Source organism: Triticum urartu, chromosome 4 (genome assembly GCF_003073215.2).
Source record: "Triticum urartu cultivar G1812 chromosome 4, Tu2.1, whole genome shotgun sequence".
NCBI lineage: Eukaryota > Viridiplantae > Streptophyta > Magnoliopsida > Poales > Poaceae > Triticum > Triticum urartu.
Window position 1 is genome coordinate 152,688,417 of NC_053025.1, and position 21,889 is coordinate 152,710,305.

At 46.3% G+C, this 21,889-nt stretch overlaps 1 pseudogene; it reads left to right on the forward strand.

Annotated features, from left to right (window-relative positions):
* The first annotated feature begins 3,691 nt into the window (after window positions 1–3,691).
* LOC125554467 lies at window positions 3,692–4,531 on the forward strand (annotated as a pseudogene).
* The last annotated feature ends 17,358 nt before the right edge of the window (window positions 4,532–21,889 follow it).

Below are 21,889 nucleotides of genomic sequence, written 5' to 3' on the forward strand. Positions count from 1 at the left end.
CCTGCTACCCAAGCCGGTGTCGACCTCAACTCGCAAGGGCCGGCGTCGGAGGGGTTCCCGGGGCTTGGGCTCTACATAGCCTTCCTCCAGAGCGACGATGGCGAGCTCCTCCCTCGGTGCGTGAGGGGCTCCGGGCTCCCTCCCTATCGTGAATGACTTCCGTGATGAGTTAGCTCATTCTTTGTTTCATGAAGTGTTTTTTTTATTTTGTGAAGCTTGATTGACGACTTGTATGTTTAAGTGGGATATCTAATTTGTATGGACAAAGTACAAATTATCTAATTTGTGTTTTCAGTATCCTGCGAATCAAAGAGGCCCTTTTTTGCAGGAAAAATCAAAGAGGCCCTTAGACTGGTTTCGGTCCGGTCATTTTTTATAAACGTGTTATGTCCAAAATTTAATGAACGTGCTCCGGTTTCCACGAAAATAATCCGGTTTCATGTAGTAATTCATTCATTTATTTACTCTTCTGCGGGGGGTTTGCATGTAATTTGTGAGGTCTGAAATGTAAAGTACCCTGACATATGCTCCGAGTCATGCATGCACTACGAACCAGATGCTCTATGTCCCACATGTCGGCGAATGGGAGCACGTGGAAATAGCCTAGGAGTACATATAGGAGGATAAATGTGTGAAATAATATGTACTGTGAAGCGTAGCCGCGGTTCGAAAAGGAGACCTAAAGTGATGACAGCTATAGGTCGCACGCACCCAACTAGTAGTACTAGACATATGAGTAATTTTACCCTCAAAAAAAAGAGGCACGAGTGCTCAGTACTCCTATTCTATAAACACGAGTCCCATCTGACAACAGCGTCCGTGCTACAGCTAGCTCTCCTCCCTCGTTTCTCTCTTCTAATTCTAAACTCGGTCGACGCCCGGTGGGAGGGGTGGGTTTGCTCAACTGCGGCCCCACCTCACAGTGAAAATGTTATGACTGGAATAAAAATGCCATATACTCCCTCCGTTCATAAATATAAGCCTTTTAGATACTATTTCAAATGGAATACATCGTACAGATGTATGTAGACATAGTTTAGAGTGTAGATTCACTCATTTTGCTCTGTATGTAGTAGTCACTTGCTAGAATCTTTAGAAAGACTTATATTTGGGAACAGAGGGAGTACTATACTAATAAAACATTAAGGCCACGAGGCGATGCAGTGCTGGTTACAGGAGGCAAGAAGAAGAGATGCATCCATCGACGACGTCCACCTCCTCGACTCAGGGCACCGGCCCACCGAATGGCGCCTAAGTAGCAGCGGCTTTTGTGGCCAGGTCGACGTGCTTCTGAATAATGGCATCCAAAGATTCCAGCCGCTGGAAGAAGGCCAATGTCTTTCTGTCCTCGCTTTCCTTGTAGTGGCCTATGTAGACGATTTCCTCGTAGACGTGGATGTGCAGGTCGACGATTTCTTGCATGGCGAGGCGCTGCGCAGCGAGCGCGGCCTCAAGGTGCACATTCTTCGTCGCGACCTTCGACACCTGCAGGGCCACCAGGGCTTGAAAGAGTTCGTCACCATGGAGGCCGATGAGGGTGGCAGGCAATGAGGAGCCTGGGCGCGCGGGCTGGAGCAGTACGGTAAGGTCGTTCACGCGCTTCTTGACGGCGGTGAACTTGTAGATGGAGTTGACCATCATGTCATCCATGCGAGAGGTGAAGCCGGCGTCGGCGATGGCTACGATGCCTGCGGTCGCCAGCACCGTCTAGAAACGCTGCGCGGTGCGGGGCCGCAGGCCTACGCCTTGGATGATTTGGCACAGCCGACTGCCGCTCACGTCCATCGCCTCCATAGGTGCTTGTGGCTTTTGTTCACTTGGTCTTGGATTGGAGTGAGCAGTGTTGCGCAGAGACTTGGGAGTAGATGGATTGGAGTGGTGGGGCGCCTTTATTATATGAGAGTCCAAACTCTGTTGCATTCACATCGTACTGGCTCTATTCTGCTTCTCCAATTAATTCCCTCTGCATGTAATTAAGGATGCATCATTGACCGTTCAACGTCTCGGGAACCGCTACCCTCTCCCTCCTTGGCATTCAAGCACCTATGGACCCGTCGATGATGAGGTGCCTATGGTGACTTCATAAATTTGAAGATGATAGTGTCGTGCGTGTGTGCGTTCATAGGGGTGAGTGTATGCGCGTGTATATGAGCGCTTGCGTCTGTACTGTGTAAAAAACGTAAATGCATGTCAAAAGAGACTAGTCAGTATACTCAATATTGTGCACCTCGGAGAGGAAAGCGATAGAACTAGTACGTATTTATTTACGGTGCAGATTTACTCATTTTGCTCCATATGTACTCCGCCTCGGTGTAGTCTAGTCACTTGTTGAAATCTATAGAAGGGCAAATACTCCTTTCTGGTTTACAGGGCTATACTAGCAAGTAGTTGTACGTACTAGTACAATAGTGGGATCACATAGCAATTTTGTCTCATGCAAGAGCCTGGCTATATGCGTGCTCCAATGTTCGCAACTGCAACGTTCGGTGTGCGCTTGGCTCTTCGCCTCTTCGAGAAGACGAACAATGATGTTACTACTACTGCTTCTACAGTGTTGAATCCACTGCTGCATGTCGTCCACCGCGAGCGGGACGGATAGCTTGTTGTAGAAGTACTACAGTACTAAGCAAAAGCCTGTCCTCGTTTGCGAGCAACCGCGCATATAGGTGAGGGAGAAGGCGTGTAGTAAAATCAAGCTTCTCCTCGTTGTACGAGTTGACGCGACACATCATAGCACTGGCCCCACATGCTTGCCTCTAAACTTGGCTAAAAGACCCGTAGTGTACAATATATTTGCTGCAACCTCTAACATTTACCCACCACAAATTAAAATATATGTGGCCATATGCATCGTTCTGATGCAGAGGCCGGGGAGTCCCCCCTTTTTGAAAAAAAACAAATTAAAATATATATTCTTGTCTTGGCCAGATGAGCGTGCAAACTACAATCACCAGGGTGTCAGGTAGGGCCAGAAGACTATTTTAATTTTTTTAAACTTCGAGACGGCCACATAGCATAGAGCCGACCCCAACGATTTTAAGCTTACATGCACGGTACACGCTATCCTAGACTACTCTACACATGAAACTGCCACACGAGCGTCTGTGCTGCGCTCGGCTCTTCGCCTCTTTGGGAAGTCGAACAATGATGGAGTACTACTGCACTGGAGGACTACTACAGTACGCTTCTGGCCATCTCACACCGATTGAACTGCTGCATGTCCACTGCGTGCGGGAGGGAGAGCGTGTAGCGAAAGCTTCTCCTAGTCTTGCCAGCCACCACGCTCATGGGCGAGGGAGGGACGCTCCTGCCTTTGCGTGTATGACAGGTGGGCCCGACAGGTGTGTAGCCAACCTGTCATACAGCCAAAGGCAGGTGCAGTTAAGTCCACGAGGGAGAGGATAATCAAACTTCTCGTTGATGTACGAGTTGACGCGACACATTAAAGAACTGCACTCGATATATTTCAATAATTTGCGTTTACCAATGCATTAATTACAACGCATGCATGCATGCCGTGACTCTCCTTTTGATACTTGCATGTGTTGATTTAATGCACCTTGAAGTAGTATAAAATATGTGACGGTAAAGCTTTGTAATACCCCGGCCCAAGTCGAGAGATGGTTGTGCACGAGGAGGGCGAGATCATGTAGACCGAACAGGACCCGACAATGGAGCTCTCTAAGTCTCGATGGACCTCACCGTGCTCCACTGCCCCTTGTGCCTCCACCCCTTGACGCCTCCAGTGTATGAGGTTCGAATACACCTCGTCCGTTCGGCTGATTGAGCAAGGTGCAGGTTTCTTGATTGATGTGTTGTTCGATTGATTTCTGCAGTGCAAGGGAGGGCACCTGGCCTGCACGGACTGCCACGTCGAGCGCCCTGGGAACCAGCGGCAGTGCCAGAAGTGCGAGCGCGGCGGTGGCTTCGACGTGCGGAACATGGCGGTGGACTCCGTCCTTTCGTCGGTGAGGGTGGAGTGCCCGCACGAAGGCTGTGGGCTCTACGTCACTTACCACAAGCTTGCCGATCACCAGAGCGTGTGTCCTCTCGCGCCCTGCAAATGCCCCGTGCCCGTCTGCGGCTACAAAGGCCCGCCGCCGGCGCTCTACCACCACATCAGCACCGCGCATCCCATGCCCGTGCACAGGATCCAGTACGGCAAGGTGCTCCAGCTGCAAGTGCCACGGTCGGAGCCACGGCTCTTGCTGTTCGCGGAGGAGGACCGGAACGCGTTTTTCTTGGTCGGCGGCGTGCTCGACATCGGCGCGCCTATCGCCGTGTTGGTCGTCTGCATTAGAGCGGGGGCGTCTCCACTACCGCACTATGTGGCCAAGCTGTGGGCGAACGGCCCGCCGGGGAGCCCAAAGGCACGACCGACGCCGTCAAGGTGGAAATGGAGGTGACAAGCAACAAGGATCCAGGCGACGTCAACGTGCAGGAGCTGACCTTCTTGACAGTTCCGCCTAAGCTGCTGGCCGGGGCTAAGCTTGTGTCCCTCCACATTCAGATTGACAAGCTCACGTCCTAAATGTTTCTACAATGCCTTCTGTTTATCTTAGTAATATGCTAATATAGGGATTACCTTGGTCTACTTTAGCTTAAGAAATGGTGGGTTTTCATGGCAATGCATCAATTACTTCGACATCTGATCAGTTATTTCCAATAGTTGAACGGATATTTTGTGTCTGTTGGATATAAAGTTCCTTTGGGTAAGAAGTACTACTTGTCATCAAAATGGATAAAAGGAGATGTATGTAGACATATTTTAGTTCTAGATACATCCCTTTTTATCCTTCAGTTTCCTGGTTTCTTTTGATGTAATAATCGGTTTAGGATGTGGATTGTGTCGTCGGTTGTGAAATGTTGGGTTCTAGCGTGGATGTTTGGCCTTTGTTGGCCTCTTGGGATGTTGCGATTTCAATCTGGTAGCTTTTAGTCCTTCGTGTTACGCTGGAGTTGTGCTGAACTTCTTGTGAATTGTGGTGGTTTTCAGTAATGAAAATCGGAAGGGGCAAGCCCTTCTTTGATAAAAAAAATTAATCGTCCTTATATATTCATCAGTCTTGTTATAAGTTGCAGTAGATGCTATATAGGTCCGTCGAATCTTACATCAAGATCCGTGCTTTCAGATTTTCTTTTTTCTCTCTTAAATCTCAGTCGAGTGAGACATAGCCACGCCATTAAACAGAGGCTCGGGCGCCATTAATGGAGACCTTGGGAGAGAGGTGGACGGTAGATGGAGGTCAAAGGGCTCTCCTCCCGATAAGCACACGCAGGGGTCTGATCGCACGCCTCTCGTAGCCTGCACGGCGCCTCCTAGCTAATAAAAAATGGGGACGCGTGGCGGCACGTAAATGGTACTAGTAAGTTAACGTCCACGGTTTCAATAATACTTGTGTTTCCGATTGTAACGTGACAGCACTTGTTCCAAAATGACTTTGTTGATTGTTAATGTGTGCGCCTTCGCAAATCGGACTGCAAATTTACCACAGCATGTTGGTACCATGTCATGGCACCAAGCCAAGTTTCATTATTTTCATGCGTGTTTTGGATTTACAGGAATTAAAAAACTAAGTTTCTCAATGTTTCCAACCCAGCCACGATGCCCAGAATTTTGAATTTCATTCCCATTTCTTGCATGGAACCTAGAAATTTACCCGAGGACACACATGTGATATTTCAACCAACTTTGCTGCACTGGAACATGTGCTTGTATTTCAAATTTGAATTATGCACACAAAGGTGACACGTTCCCTCCCAGAACCACGAGCCTTCTTGAGAGAAGCTCCGATTTGCAAGAAGCTTATACCAAAATTTGTTCCTATTCGGCCAATTTTTTTACCACGGCATGGTACTACCATGACATGACACCATGCCAAGTTTCATGATTTTAAAACCAAGTTTCTCAATGTTCTCGACCGAGCCACGATGCCCAGATGTTTGAATTTTATTCTCATTTTTTGCATGGGACCTACTCCCTCCTTCCATCTATATAGGGCCTAATGTGTTTTTCAAGACAGCCTTTGACTATTGACAAGATTAATAGCACATGAGATGTATACTATGAAAATTATATTATAGGAAGCTCCTTTGACATACAAATTTGAAGGTATGCTTTGTGTAAGTTGCATATCATATATTATTGCTCTAACGTTTGGTCAAAGTTAGCCACGACAAACGCATAAGGACCTATATAGATGGAAGGAGGGAGTAGAAATTCACCCGAGGACACAAATGTGATTTTTCAACCAACTTTGGTGCACGGGAGCATGTGCTTGTAGTTCAAATTTGAATTATGCACATTAAATGACCAAAAACTCAATTAATGTGTGAATAAGGCCAAACGAAGCCGGAATAATTCCAAAATTTAACAGGGCACTCATGTAGTTCTATGTTGCCTTTGTAAATAAACTCAAGGGGGACAACGTATATCGTTTCGCACTCAAAGGTGGCACGTTCCCTCTCGGAACCACGAGCCTTCTTGAGAGAAGCTTCGGTTTGCAAGAAGCTTATACCAAAATCTGTTCCTATTCGGCCAATTTTTTTACCACGACATGGTAGTACTATGACATGACATCCATGCCAAGTTTCATGATTTTCAGACGTGCTTTGGATTTACAAGAATTTTAAAACCAAGTTTCTCAATATTCTTGGCCGAGCCACGATGCCCAGATGTTTTAATTTTATTCTCATTTCTTGCAGGGGACCTAGAAATTCGCCCGAGGACACAAATGTGATTTTTTCAACCAACTTTGGTGCACGAGAGCATGTGCTTATAGTTCAAATTTGACTTATGCACATTAAATGACCAGAAACTCAATTAATGTATAAAAAACGACAAACGAACCCAAAATAATTCCAAAATTTAACAGGGCACTAATGTAGTTCTATGTTGCCTTTGTTAAGAAACTCAAGGGGGGGCCAGCGTATATCGTTTCACACTCAAAGGTGGCACGTTCCCTCTTAGAACCACGAGCTTCCAAATCAGCCCAATTTTTTACCACAACATGTTAGTGCCATGACATGACACCATGCCAAGTTTCATGATTTCCAAGCGAGTTTTGGATTTGCATGAATTTAAAATCAAAGTTTCTCGATGTTCTCGGCCGAGCCATGACGCCCAGATGTTTGAATTTCATTCTCATTTCTTTCATGGGACCTAGAAATTCAACCAAGGACACACATGTGATTTTTCAACCCACTTTGGTGCACCGGAGCATGTGCATGCAATTCATATTTAGATTATGCACATTAAAAGTCTAGAAACTCAATTAATGTATAAAAAGGCCAAATGAACCCGAAATAATTCCAAAATTTAATAGGGCACTCATATAGTTCTATGTTGCCTCTATAAATAAAATCAGGGGGAGGCAGCGTATATCGTTTCGCACACAAAGGTGACACGTTCCCTCTCCGAACCACGAGGCTTGTTGAGAGAATCTCCGGTTTTGCAAGAGGCTTATACCAAAACTTGTCCCAATTCAGCCAAAAATTCTACGTATGAAAACAGGGTTTAAATTATCCCAAACATCTCGCTACCTAGACCAATAATGTACTATAATTTGAATTCAACATAAAATGGATACAAATATTTGAATTGGAGAGCATATGGTACATGTAGTTCATTGTGAAATATGATTACTGCTATATGTATGTTTTTTGTTATCAAGATAATATTTAAATTATTGTATAACTTGACAAAAATCGTATTCAAATAAGGAAAATTGATTCAAATTTAGTCCATATGGTAGATGACAATATATATGTTCACATGGTGGAGTAAAATGTTCATATATGATGGAAGATCAAAATGTACGACTACATCAATTATAAACCGCAACGTCACCTAACGATATATCCGAAATAAACATAATGTGGATTCAAAAATTGAAATTCGAGATCATGGCATCTGTAATCATATAAAAAGGGACATTACTCTTTCTTTGGTCGGAGTTGATTTGTTTTTGGTTGTTGTTGAGGGAAGTGCGAATCGATTTGGTACTGTGCAGGGTAATCTTGTTCTCCCGATTTTTTTTTTACATTTTTCTTGTAGTTTTTTCAATGGCATCTATAGCAATATAGTAAAAGGGGACATGACTCTCTTGTGTCTTGTATGAATTGTTTTTTTACACGTTAAATTTGTTCTGCCGAACAAGAAATCCGCACCTTGTTATCCCGAAATTTTCAAGCTCGAGTATCTTTTGTCTCACCTGCTTTGAAACTCCCCCTTCTTCAACCCGCGCCGCGCCTTGTTATCCCGAAATTTGGACGCGCGCGAGAACTCCCTCCTCATCCGAAATCGCTCCCGCAGCCCAGACACGCGAAATACCCCTTCTACCCCTCAGCCAGAAATGAAGCTCCACGTCGCGGTGTCAAAACCGGTGGGGGTACGTTGGTAACTTACCCTACATTTCGGACAAGCACGTCCCTAAGCTTGGCTCCCCCTCCCCCTTCGCCCCCCCCATTCGTACACCGAGGCCGCCAAAACCGGCAAAACCCCACACTCCTCCGTCGGCCTCCCAACCGCCGCCCAGCCGGAGACTCTTCCCCGACTACGTCGTCCACCGCAACAGCTCGCCGTCCCTCATCCACCGCATCGGATGAGGATCCGTTGTCGATCTCGTTGTCCCGCCGGATCAGCCGCCCCATCCTCCACCTCCAAGGAGCTGCCCCGACGTTCGCCTCGTCTATCGCGCCACCTCAATCGCCACAGCGCCGTCTTGACCTGCCCCACCGGAACCGCAGCACCCTCACCAATTCCTCCGATGAAGCCGAGGCCAACTCGGCACCACCAAGGAGGTTCTGCACTCACCGCTGCATTTTATCTTTTATTCAATCTCACAGGGCTGTCGGTGCTCGATACCGAGCAGACATGGCGTGTCTCCATCGACGGCGCCGTCGCCGGCCACATCATCCATGGCGTCTCTCCCCCATGTCGTTGCTTCCTCGGCAGCGGCTTCCACAACGGCACTAGCTGCAGCTGCTTCGGCTCTCGCTCGCGCTGCGTCTCTGTTCTTGCTGTCGGTTGCGCTGCTGCTCTGCTCTTGCTCTCGCTTGCACTGCTGCTGCTGCTGCACGACCATCGGCAGCTACAGGAGTTGTTGCTTTAGCACTCGCTCGCGGTGCTATTGCACGCCTTGCTCTCTGCTAGTGCATACCCTGCTCGTGCGTCTGCTGATTTAGATCACTGCTACTCTGCTACTAGTGCTCGAACGCCCTAAACATCTGTTGCAATGCTCTGTTACTAGTTTAATCAGTTTCGACAGTAAAATTCAGTTTTGACTGTGAAGTTCATTTTCTTCAGTTAAGTTCAGAGTGAACAGTACTTACAACATCTGTCGGAGCGGCCGTGGCGCGGCTGATGCGTTTTACATCTAGCACTTTTTGGTGATGTATTTTACATCATCTATTGTAGATGATATTAGGGTCCCACTTCAGATTAACGTTGTCTGTCTTGTCATGCTTCAGCCTCGTCACCGTACACCTTAGTGGAGCTGCTCCAACGACGGAACCGTCCATCACAGCGGAGCAGTACCCTCGACGCCATTTCCAGAGGCCTCGGATCTTCTTCCCCGCCTCCGACAGTCACACCAGCATCATCACCATCCTCCATGTCCAACTCAATGATGCTGAGGTCCACAAGGCTATGCCAAAGAGGTTGTACACTCGTCGCATCACTTTGTTTCTCCATTCCTCTGTTCTTCCAATTCATGTGAGCCAAACACCCAGGTTGACTGAAATCCTATGTTTCCAAATGTTCTGTTTTGCACGTGCATTCCTATCCTATTCCTGTGTTTTTCCTGTCCCTGCATTTATAGAATCCTCCAATTCTAAGGAGCCCTTACAGATTTACTTCATTTTCAGATAGGCGTCAAAGAAAACTCTGTGTGTTATGTCCTGCTCCTGCCGTGCCGTCATCCACCCCACCCGAGGTGCACCATCGACAGAAGCGTTCACTGCAGCAGAGATCCCCCCTGCAGACTTCCTTTCGCCGCCTCAGATCATCTTCCCTATTCCCGGCAGCCACGCCAACTGCATTACCATCATCGACTGAGCAGATGAACCTGAGGACTACACAGTTCCGGAAGAGAGGTCGTAGTCTTTCGTGTTTGCTTACGTTATACATCGGTTATTATTACCTGCTACTTTATCGTTCAATCTTGAGTTTTGAATTGCCCATGGGTCTCATATCGAGCCAGCAACAAATAGTATATGTCTACTATCTGGTTCATCTGGGGTCTTCTATGTGGTTCATGTTGGGTGGGAAACAAACAATAGATGATCCATTGTCTATCTTTTTAAACTGAAGCTATAATCTACCTGCTATCATTAGTTTTGGATCCATCCACTCGTTTGCTACCATCAGTCTTGATTTTTGCATGCACCCCTTAGGCCTTACAAAATCTAACTATTTTTTTATTATGCATGTCAGATATTGTACACAATCGTACTGAACGTGTAGAGAAAAAGAGAAGACCGTTGCGTGCGAATATAATGTCATGCAGACGCCGCTCCATGGTGGGCGAAGTGTCCCCCCCTCCTGCATTTCCAGATTGTATTCCAGAGGAAGATAACTGTTCAGATGGAGATTCAGAAGGAGCCGACCATGCATGTTTACCACCTGAGGTGTTTGCTCTAACCTGGCATGCTGATGTTGGTCATATCATGCATATGGCGCCTTGCATTGCTTACATTATACATCTTATATGTCATCAACTTAGTTTAGATTTGCTTTGTGTGAATGCCACCTGTTTGGTTTCCATATCATACTCCCACCATTCCTAAATATTTGTCTTTTTAGAGATTTCAACAAGTGACTACATACGGAACAAAATGAGTGAATCTACACTCTAAAATATGTCTATATACATCTGTATGTGGTAGTCCATTTGAAATCTCTAAAAAGACAAATATTTAGGAATGGAGGGAGTATATGGGAATTGTGCAATGCCATCTTCTGTAGCCAGGCATCATATACGTGAATCATGCAATGCCATCCTGTTTAGCCAGTCATCGTATATGTGAATTGTATCGTGCCATATTTTTTCCATAATGTATTCCATTTGTCAACAATGTCTATACATTCATCTACTCTTCCTGTGCATCAGCCATTTGAGTCGGTCATGGGAAAATCTGGAGTGAAAACAAGGTCTTCTGAGCAGTCAGTGCTACTTGTCGATGCAGATTTCTTGCTGGTTACAGATAGCTCCTCAGAGGAGGATTCAGAGAGAGATGACCAGTCGTATCCCCCCCCGAGGAGCATGCTCTAACTTGGCTGGGTTATATTGCTCATATCATGCATATGGTGTCTTGCATTGCCATGCCATCTGCTTAGATTAGACATGCTTTGTGTGAATGCCTCCTGTTTGCTTTCTATATCAGATATGTGAATTATGCAATGCCATGTTTTTCAGCTAGTTATCATATATGTGAATTATGCACCGCCATGGAGCCAGGCATCATATATGTGAATTATCTCATGCCATCTTTTTTTCCATTACGTATTCCATTTGTCGACAATCTGTGTATATTGAACTACTCTTCATGTGTATCAGCCATTTGAGCCGGTTATGGAAAAATCTGGAGTGAAAACAAGGTCTTCAGAGCAGGTAATGGTACCTATTGAAGCATATATCTCGATGGTTACAGGGAGCTCCTCAGAGGAGGATTCAGAGACAGATGACCAGTCCTATATCCCACCTGAGGTGTATGCTCTAAGTTGCAATGTTTATATTTCTCATATGATGCATATGGTGTCTTGCATTGCTTAGTTTAGACATCATATGCACAATATTGAATTCTATCTGCTTAGTTTAGAGATCATACATGCGAGTGCCAGCTGCTTAGTATATGAATCAATTATGTCAATTATATCATGCCATCCTGTATACTTAGACAACATGTATGTGAATTATTTCATCCCAACCTATTTTACAAAGACATCATATAGTTTTGTCATGTCATCCTGTTTAGGTACTCATCATATGTTGAATTATGCCATTATATTCTGTTAAGTTATCCATCATATATCTGAAACTGTGTCATGCTATCCTGTTTAGTTAGGCATCATATATGTGAAATTGTGTCATGCTGTCCTGTTTGGTTAGACAACATATATGTGAATTACCACATCTGTCTATCATACAATGTCTGTATGTTCAATTTCTTTTCTTGTTTATCATCCATTTGAATTGGAGGGGGTGATGGCAGTATCTAAGGGAGCAAAAACCCGTTCTTCACAAAAGACAGTGCTACCCGTCGATGAAGATAGAACCATGGTTGTACTGGCCCACAAACTAGCCCCACCACACATAATCGAGACTCTTCCAGATTGCACATTTACACCGTTGGGCAGAGAACCAGCTACAAGCCATCTAACCGCAACCCCGGCGGATAGTAACCCACTTATAGTTGACAAAGCACCATGTCCACCACAGAGTACCCCCATACGAGCAGTTTGTAAAGCTACTGCAGTGCCCAAAGCACGAAGACCACCACAGCTAACCCAAACTCCATGTTTAAAGCAGAAGAGCAACTATTCTTAGGTCAGATCCGTAGTTATGGTCCATACTCCTTTGCTGTTGCATCACTGTATTTACTCATACCAACTACTTTCGAATTTGAAGGATCCAATTGAAACTCCAATGGTGCAACAGGTATGTTTTAAACCTATTTCTTTAACTGGATTGTTGTTCTAACTTCTTGCTCGATGTTGATTTCAGTTTAAGTTGTATAAACAGTTATGTTCTCATGTGATGCACATTACAAGTGCTGCCAATGTTGTGTAGTTTCTCACACTTATATTCTGTCTATGCTGCTGTGTCTTAAAAATATATGAGTTGAACTGTGTCTCTATCTTGATTAGGGAACATAAACTAGAATGATATGGACAATATAGTGACCATAGTATATAGATATATGTTTGTTTCATGCTGTTATCCTATCCACCTTACTACTGAACCGGTTTACCAAAATGAGTTTCGTATACTACAAGCTAAACCTGTGATGTGTCTGCTTGTTTCTCTTGTAGTATGCAAACAGAATATTGGAGAAGAGCACCCCACTATGCAATGGTAGAGAAAGTAAGGCAGATAAGGTTCAAGATAGTGAGGCAACCCTGTTGGTCTCCAGGAAAGGTTATAAAAACGATCTTGTAGACAGTGAGAAAACCCCACAGTCATGTGTTGATGTAGTGTTCGAGTTACTGGTCAGTACCACTGGCACAAGCTCTTCGAACTCGCTGCCTGAATCACTTCGGCTTCTTCAGTCTCAACTACAAGCTGAAAGGCATCAGTCAGCTGTGCTGCGGCAAGAAGCCGAAGGACTGAGGAAGTCCCTGCAGAATTCAGATGCGTACTTTCTTGTGCAACAGCAAGTGCTGGAGGATTTAAGCGCCAAACAAGAGAAAGTTAATAAGCTTGCTAAGAATCTTGCCAGCATTATGGGTACCCAGGATATTGTTTCTTGAACTCTTCTGAAGTGGTTTCAGTTCTGGACTTGTTTTGTTGCGGCGTTTATATGCTGCTTTGTTCCCTATATTTTCACTGGTGGCGAACTTTGATGCCCAGTGGATGTAATATGTGTAATAGCCGTGATAGCCTAGCATAAGTTGCTTGCTTATTTATTTCCTTGTTGTCTTGTTTATTTGTTTGCTTGTAGTCAGTGCAGTTTTGCCAATAACAGGCCGCATTATGGACGTAAACGGGGTAGAGTTGGAATTGTCCGTTCACGGGCCGGCCATAACGGGCCATCGTTAATAGGCCGTATTTGATGACGCTATGAAAACGGCCCAACGTATTAACGGACCACAAACGGGCCGACTGTAACCACGGGCTGAATTTGGCCCACAAGCAGAAAATGACAGTAACGGGCCATAAGTAAACAAATGCTGGAAATGAGCCCAAGAATAAATGGGCTCTGAGAAGGCCGAAAGATAACATGGGCTGGAAACGGCCCAATGGAATAACGGGCCGTTAATGGGTATAAAGTGATACACTGTTCATTACGGGCCAGTTTCACCACGGGCCGTTAATGGGTGTAAAGTGATACACTGTTCATTACGGGCCAGTTTCACCACGGGCCGTTAATAGGCCAAGAGTTACATAGGGCCTCATATGGGCCGAAAGACGTCATGGGCCATACATGGGCCAGAAGTGAAAATGGGCTGGAATCGTATTGGATGGCCCAGATGACGCTACTGGGCCTAATTCGGATAGGGCGTAACGGGCCTTGGGTTAGCAGGTTGTAAAAGGGCTATATGCGAACATGCCATTAACAGGCTTTCCATGGGCTGGCCCGCCACCTTTTGACCAAGTCAAACGGGCTGGCCTTTTCACAGGAATGGGCCTCTGTTGGGTCATGCCACGTGTTGACGTATCATAGGCGCCTTCTGTCCAATGAGTGGATGACATCTATCCCAATGATGAGCCGACACGTGTTTCCTCCAGCCAATGATGATTTTACACGTGGAAAATCCCCATTGGTCGGGGCTGTTAACGGGTTATCGGATCCAAAACCCGACCTGATAGCTTAACAGCGTTCCGTTGCGGTGGATGCCACGTGTCAGTCACCCTTGATGAAAGCACTTCTGTGACGCGCGATTTATCGTCATGGAAGTGCACACTTCCGTGATGATAATTTTGGTAATGTCATGGAAGACTTCTACGACAGCACAGGTATGACTATCTTAATTATGTCATAAAATCGTCATGGATGTACATGCATGACAAAAAATGCGACCTACCGTGACAAACACGTATCATCACGGAAGTGTATTTTTTTTTGTAGTGCTGCTAGTGGCGCACCTGTTTTGCCTACTAATGGCGCACCACAGGTGCGCCACTAGCATCACGCCATTAGAATTTTTTACTAATGGCGCACCATGGGTGCACCATTAGTATCTGGTATACTAATGGCGCACCATGAAGTGCGCCATTAGTATATCCCACGGTGCGCCATTAGTATGCCTCCCAGGGGGCCATATTTACCCGTGTGCTCTGGCTTACTAATGGCGCACTAGTTGATGATGCGCCACTAGTGTGCTCTGGCTTACTAATGGCGCACTAGTTGGTGGTGCGCCACTAGTATGAATATTAGGGATTTTTTCTTTTCTGATATTTGCACAGGTTACAAAATATATTACTGGACAGAATATAGACAGCACCACACAACAACAGCTGATTCATCGAATACAATAGAAGATTAGTCTCAGAATACAGTTCATCATATTAGCCTCCGAATTCAGAAGACCGAACAAAGATAGAACATTACAAGTCTCGAGACCGCGAGTAGCGAGTTTGTCGAAAGTAATACTAATCCTAACAAGTCCTACTAATCATCATCATACAACTTCTACTCGTTATTAATAACAAGTCATACGATCATCATCTTGATAGTCATCGAACCAACCCTACTTAATTGTTCTTAGCACATGATCATCAGTATTAGGCAGGACCTAAATACCCTATTTAAGGTAAAATAACATAAAACAATATAGACCCTGACTCTCCATTATGGAGAATGGAGATAATCTTGTCTCCAATTCTTGCGCTTCTCTTCGTTTTGCTTCCAAGAACCTCCTTACGACTGTCCATACATTTTTCCATTCCTTGATTTTCATGTCTCCACTTCTTTTCGAAATCCGGTATGGACAGTTGAGATTCGTAGGATGACCTGGATATATGTTCAAAACACGAAGGCTGCCATTCTGATACATCAAATGAGGCACACAATCCTCTGGGATTCTCTGTTGAAAAACATAGTAATAACTTCATAGTTAGCAATGATATACTAGTTTTAGAAGTATGCAAAAGATGCACGAATGTCGTAATAGTAGAAAATCTTACCAGGGTATCTCCATGGTAGTTACCGTAGTTCAACACGTGCACTAGTGGCATGTATTGACCATAATGTTGAGGAGTTTTACAATAGATATTGTAATTCTCAATATCAGTACAAAATCCGACCAGATGATTTTTCTCCTGATACGTTAACTCGGAGCCATCGGTGTAGTGGGTTTTTTCTACCATGTTCCGCACATTGTTTGAACAATCAAAATAAGCTGTCAATGGAAATAAGCTATCAACTATTTTGAAATAAAAAATATAAATTAGTTAATAATTAACTATGTTTGAGAAACTCACATAGCGGTAGAACTGGAGGCGTATCAACAAGGACCCAAATGTCCATATTGTCTTGGTCGATGTCAGGATCACCAAGATCCATGGTGACAAGCATACCCTCATCAAAACCATATATCTTGCAAAATGCTTCCCAATTTTTGCAACCAAAATGGGTTACGCTCCCAGAATTATACAGATTTACTTTGAGTCAGCGTCTTGTCTCCGCTCGATCTGCTGCTTCGGGGCGACGACGGCAGTGGCTTGCGGTCCAGTGGAGGGTGGTGGATGGTTGGGAGGAGGGGGAGGGGGCGGCGCCGGTGGATGGTTGGTTGGGGGCGGCGGCGGTGGTGGTGGATGCTTGGGAGCGGCGGCGGCGGTGGATGCTCGGGGGTGGCGGCGGCTTGCGGTGGTGAGGGGTGGAAGAGCTGCGGTGGTGATGGGTGGAGGAGCGCTGGAGGTGGGGGCGGCGCTGGAAAGGGGTCATCGGCGGCGAGGGGGAAAGGGATCTGGCGGCGGGGGGAAGATCTGCGGGCTAGGGATTTGGCGCGGGGGGGGCCGAGGGGGAGGCATTGATCCGAGGGGAAAGGTGCGGGGCGAGGGGGAAAGGGATGGAGGCAGGGGGCAAAGGGATAGCAATGGCGCACCTCCCGGGGGTGCGCCATAAGTACATCCATAGCAATGGCGGACCACCATGGGGTGCGCCATAAGTAACTTTTTTATATTGATAACAATGGCGCACCCTCTCCCGGTGCGCCATTAGTAACTTTTTTTTAATTTTTTTATTGATAAAAATTATTACACTATATAGAGGAGAGGAGTAGAGGATGGAGGGAGGGAGGGAGCATTTACATTCTTTGACGAGGCGGTGGTTGGCATCGCATGGAGATGCAGACCGTAGAAAGGAGGAGGACGCTGGTCATGGTCGTGGTCGTGGGCCGGCCTCGTCACATCGCGTCGGCGTTCGTTGTCAGTCGTCGATGGACTGCGAGTAGCCCCGCCGAAGGGGGGAGCGGGGGAGGGTGGGGGGGTTCGTCGGCGGCGAGGGGGGATCGAGATGGAGGGGGATCTGGTGCGGGGGGGCGCGAGGGGAAAAGGGATAGAGGGGGAAGAATAGTAATGGCGCATTGTACCAAGGTGCGCTATTACTAGTTTTGGAAAAAAATTGTTAGTAATGGCGCACTGGGTGAGTGGTGTGCCATTACTAGTTAAAACTAGTAATGGCGCACTCTGACCTGGTGCGCCATTAGTATTTTTGGAAAAATAAAAAAATGTCAGTAGTGGCGCACCATGGGTGTGGTGCGCCATTAGTGTCTATCACACTAATGGCGCACCACCACATGGTGCGCCACTGCTATATAGGAGTGGCGCACCACATGTCTGGTGCGCCATTAGTGTCCATATTATCTATAACCCTTTTCCTAGTAGTGAGGCATCCGTAAAAAGCAATACGTACCACATGGGGTGATGAATGCTGTCTTCTCTTTGTCTTCTCTTGTCATGAAGATCTGGTGGTACCCTGAGTAGGCGTCAAGGAATGATAATAGATCACACCCGGTCGTGGAGTCAACAATCTGGTCGATGCACGGCAATGGGAAAGGGTCCTTGGGACAAGGCTTATTGATATCTGTGTAGTCAATACATAGCCTCCACTTCCCATTTGCCTTGCGCACCACCACCGGATTGGCCAACCACGTCGGATGGAGTACTCCTCTCACCAAACCTGCCGCTTCCAACTTCCTGATCTCCTCTGTGATGAACTCCTGCCGTTCCAAAGCTTGCTTCCTGACCTTCTGCTTGACGGGACACACACGAGGACAGACAGCAAGATGGTGCTCAATCACCTCCCTGGGAACGCGGGGATGTCGGATGCTTGCCATGTAAACACGTCGACATTCGCCCGCAGGAAGGTGACGAGCACGCCTTCCTATTTGCTGTTGACGGTGGAGCTTATGGTGAAAGCCTCTCCCATGCCATCCTCCTTGACGGACACCTTCTTGGTCTCTGGTGGTGCAGCTCTGGATTTCTTGCTCTTGCCGGTGGAGCTCTCTGGCACGTCCTCGACGGGATCACAACACTCCGAAGAGGTGCGCTTTCCGGAGTAGGTGCGAGAGGTCTTGCTGGTCTTCTTCCCTCCCGGGGCTCCAGTGGCAGGAGCAAGTGCCTTGCCGGTATTCGCTGCAACTGCTTCCCGGTAGAGTTGGTCGGCGTAGATCAGCGCGCCCTTCTTGTTGGAGGGGACGGTGATGATGGTCATCGGCCCAGGCATCTTCAGCGTGTTGTAGGCGTAATGCGACACCGCCATGAACTTGGCTAGTGCCGGGCGGCCGAGGATCCCATTGTAGGGCAAGGGGATCTCGGCTACATCAAAGACAATCCTCTCCGTCCTGTAGTTCAACTCGCCTCCAAACGTCACAGGCAACGTGATCTTACCCTTCGGCTGACTCCTTCCCAGGTTGACCCCTTGAAACGTGCCCGTCTCCTCGAGGTCTCCATCAGGAATCTGTAGCCTCTCGATCACAACGGGCGAGATCAAGTTCAGACCGGCCCCGCCGTCAACTAGCATCTTTGTCACCTTGAGGTTGCGTATCGTTGCTGAAACCAACAACGACAAACACCCGACCGCAGTTGTGCGATCAGGGTCGTCCTCGGTGTCAAAGGTGATAGGCGTGCTGGACTACTTCAGAGGCTTCTGAGCGTTGAATGATGGCTCCACTGCTGTGATCTCACACACCCACTGCTTGAGCTGGCAGTGAGAGGTATGCAGCAAGGGGCCACCGTCGACGCACATGGCCACCGTAGCTTTCTGGAACTCATGCTCGCCGAACTCGTCGTCATCGTCATGATCATCATCTTCCTGCTTCTTGTCGCGTCCCCGAGCGGGCCTCTCTTGCTGGTTATCCTTGCCGCGGCGGCCTTCTTGGCTACCACGCTTCTTGCCGGATCCTTCGGCACCATCCTGACCTTTATCCTTGTCCCGCCTCTCATACTCGGATTTTTGCTTTTCAGCAAGCAGCTCAACTTGTCGGTAGTTCTGGAGGTCATGGCCCTTGGTGCGGTGGATCTTGCAATACTGCTTGTCGGAGCCTCTAGCTTGTCGTCAGCCGCCAAGGCCCGGCAAGCGGTGCACTCGGCAATCTCCTTGCCGGGGTCATCTGCCTTGGCCTTCTTGGCAGCGCCGGTGTCGTCGGATCCCTCGACGGCAAGCACGGCCTTACCCTTGCGCTTCCTGTTGTGACGTCCGCCCTTCTTCATCGGGGCGGCGGTGTCTTCGTCTGTAGAGTCGGTTTCCGCACCGGCGTCCTCGCCAGGGTACTTCCTTCCCTCTTCAGCTCGAGCGCATCTATCGGCCAGAACATAAAGTTTGGCCACATCTTTGACCTTGTTCATCTCCAGCTCTGCGCGCATCTTGCGGTTGCGCACATTCTGATGGAATGCGCTGATTTCGTCGGCGGGATGAACATCTGGGATGTTGTACTGCACTCGGCTGAACCTCTGTATGTACTGATACGTCTCCAACGTATCTATAATTTTTGATTGTTCCATGCTATTATATTATCTATTTTGGATGTTTTTGGGCTTTATTAAACACTTTTATATTATTTTTGGGATTAACCTATTAACCCACAGGCGAGTGCCAGTTTCTGTTTTTTCCCTTGTTTCAGTGTTTCACAGAAAAGGAATATCAAACGGCGTCCAAACGGAATGAAACCTTCGGGAGAGTTATTTTTAGAACGGAAGCAATCCAGAAGACTTGGGGTGTACGTAAGGGAAGCAACGAGGAGAGCACGAGGCAGGGGTGCGCCTAGCCCCCCTGGGCGTGCCCTCCACCCTCGTGGGCCCCTTGTGGCTCCCCTGATGTATTTCTTTCACCTATATATATCCATATACCCTAAAACCATCGGGGAATAGAATAGATCGGGAGTTACGCCGCCGCAAGCCTCTGTAGCCACCAAAAACCAATCGGGCCCCTGTTCCGGCACCCTGCCGGAGGGGGGAGCCCTCACCGGTGGCCGTCTTCATCATCCCGACGCTCTCCATGACGAGGAGGGAGTAGTTCACCCTCGGAGCTGAGGGTATGTACTAGTAGCTATGTGTTTGATCTATCTCTCTCGTGTTCTTGAGATGATACGATCTTGATGTATCGCGAGCTTTCCTATTTTAGTTGGATCTTATGATGTTTCTCCCCCTCTACTCTCTTCTAATGGATTGAGTTTTCCCTTTGAAGTTATCTTATCGGATTGAGTCTTTAAGGATTTGAGAACACTTGATGTATGTCTTGCCGTGCTTATCTGTGGTGATAATGGGATATTCACGTGATTCACTTGATGTATTTTTTGGTGATCAACTTGCGGGTTCCGTGACGTCGTGAACTTATGCATAGGGGTTGGCACACGTTTTCGTCTTGACTCTCCGGTAGAAACTTTGGGGCACTCTTTGAAGTACTTTGTGTTGGTTTGAATAGATGAATCTGAGATTGTGTGATGCATATCGTATAATCATACCCATGGATACTTGTAGTGACATTGGAGTATCTAGGTGACATTAGGGTTTTGGTTGATTTGCGTCTTAAGGTATTATTCTAGTACGAACTCTAGGATAGATTGAACGGAAAGAATAGCTTCATGTTATTTTACTACGGACTCTTGAATAGATCGATCAGAAAGGATAACTTTGAGGTGGTTTCGTACCCTACCATAATCTCTTCGTTTGTTCTCTGCTATTAGTGACTTTGGAGTGATTCTTTGTTGCATGTTGAGGGATAGTTATATGATCCAATTATGTTATTATTGTTGAGAGAATTGCACTAGTGAAAGTATGAACCCTAGGCCTTGTTTCTACACATTGCAATACCGTTTACGCTCACTTTTATCTTTAGTTACCTTGCTATTTTTATATTTTCAGATTACAAAAACCTATATCTACCATCCATATTGCACTTGTATCACCATCTCTTCACCAAACTAGTGCACCTATACAATTTACCATTCTATTGGGTGTGTTGGGGACACAAGAGACTCTTTGTTATTTGGTTGCAGGGTTGCTTGAGAGAGACCATCTTCATCCTACGCCTCCCACGGATTGATAAATCTTAGGTCATCCACTTGAGGGAAATTTGTTACTGTCCTACAAACCTTTGCACTTGGAGGCCCAACAACGTCTACAAGAAGAAGGTTGTGTAGTAGACATCAAGCTCTTTTCTGGCGCCGTTGCCGGGGAGGTTAGTGCTTGAAGGTATATCTTTAGATCTTGCCATCGAATCTTTTAGTTTCTTGTTTTATCACTAGTTTAGTCTATAAAAGAAAACTACAAAAAAAATGGAATTGAGTTTGTCTCATACACTTCATTTCTTTAATATCTTTCGTGAGTATGATGGAAAGGAAAATTGTGCCATAGTGTTAGAAGAAGAATGCATTAAAATGTTTGGTACTAGATCTTTCTATGATGAGCATGATTGCAATGTTTTAGTATGAATTCCTTGAATATACATGATGCTAATGATATGCAAAGCCACAAGCTTGGGGAAGCTATGTTTGATGAAGATGATATTTTTTGTCCCCCAATCATTGATGAGCAAATTTACTATGATGAAAGCATGCCTCCTATCTATGATGATTATTGTGATGACACGTATGCTTTAAAGAATAATGATAACCATGAAACTTGTCATCCTGATCTTAATTTTCAATCATATGATAGTTATTTTGTTGAGTTTGCTCCCACTACTATTCATGAGAAGAATTTTGTTTGTGTGGAGAGTAATAAAA